Consider the following 1,619-nt stretch of genomic DNA (forward strand, 5'->3'; position numbering starts at 1 on the left):
TTCTTTATACCTTATAAGAATGCTCTCTATTTTTTTAACGCTATAACTATACCTAGCAACTCTTTATTATAGATATTATAGTTTAACTCTAGTGGTGTTATCTTCCAACTATAGTATGCTACTAGGTGCTATTTATCTTAATATTTTTATATAAAGTATGCCCCTAGTATAAAGTCTAATACGTCTATTTTTATAACCGTCTCTAGTCCTAGTTAATAGATTTTAAGAACTGGCTCCTGGGTAAATAACTCTTTAAAATTTTTAAATAACTCTTACTGTTCCTTTCCCTATGCCTATAGTTCTTCCTTTTTTATTAATCGCGTAAATGGTTTAATATTCTTTAACTATTGTACTATAAACCTTCTATAGTAATTGTAAAACCCTAAAAATAATCTTAACTATATAATGTTCTCTAGTTCTTGCCAATTTACTATAGCCTTAATCTTCTTTAGATCTATACTAAGTTAGCTTAGTTTAATAATAAATCTAATAAAATCTATCTTCTTTATAAAGAACATATATTTTTTAATTACTACTAGCATCTATTCTTCTTATAGTCTCTTTAAAACCCATTTAACGTATTCCCTATATTCTCCCTTAATTATTAAGTAGATAATAATATTATTAAGGTATACTATAATAAATTTATCTAAGTATTCTCCTAATATATTATTAATACGCTTCTAAAATGTTACTAGTGCGTTTATAAGCCCAAATTATATAACTAATAGCTTATATAGTCCTTCCTTTAACCTAAAGGCTGCTTTTTATTTATTACCTTCCTTAATTCTAATCTAATAGTACGCCTATCTTAGATCTATCTTTATAAAGATTTACGCATTACCTATCCGGTCTTAGATTTCGCTAATTAAGGGTAAAGAATACCTATCCTTTTAAGTAATACTATTTAACTGCCTATAGTTAATATATAATCTTAGTTTACTAATTTTTTTTAGTACGAATAGTACTAGATAACCCGCTAATAACTATAATAGTCTAATATATTTTTTTTTATAAATTTTCTTAGACAAACTCTTTAAGTGCTCTAGACTCCTCTTTAGTAAATTTATAGGTTAGAAAAAACCTTAGACTTATTTCTAGTTCTAACTCTATCTTATAGTCCTATACTATATACTTTAATAGCTTTTTACTTTTCGGTAACCATAGTTTCTTACCATACTTATAGTATCTCTTTAGTATATAACTTAAGCCTTACTTAGTCTTCTTATATATCGCTCCAACTTAGTACTATACTAGCTTAGTTTGCTATTATATCTTACGGCATTAAGTATCTCTAATATCGACTTAACCTATAATCTAATTAATCTTTAGATTGTATTCCTATAACTAAGGCATCCCTAATACTACCTTATCTCGTCCTAATAGTAAGATATTAAAAAATATCTTAATTCGTTTTCCTTTAATGGTTATCTAAATAGGTCCTATTTTAAGATTGATAATCCCTCCTCTATAGGCTATTAGATCTCCTAAAATTATAACTAATAGGTAAAGTTGCTTCTTCTATTTATAAGGTAATCCTATTTTCTTAACTACTACTAATAAGATATAATTTCGCGTTACTCTACTATCTATTAGCGCTTTAAACTGCTAATCTTACT

Source organism: Cenococcum geophilum (genome assembly GCF_001692895.1).
Source record: "Cenococcum geophilum 1.58 unplaced genomic scaffold K441scaffold_57, whole genome shotgun sequence".
NCBI classification, from domain to species: Eukaryota; Fungi; Ascomycota; class Dothideomycetes; order Gloniales; family Gloniaceae; genus Cenococcum; species Cenococcum geophilum.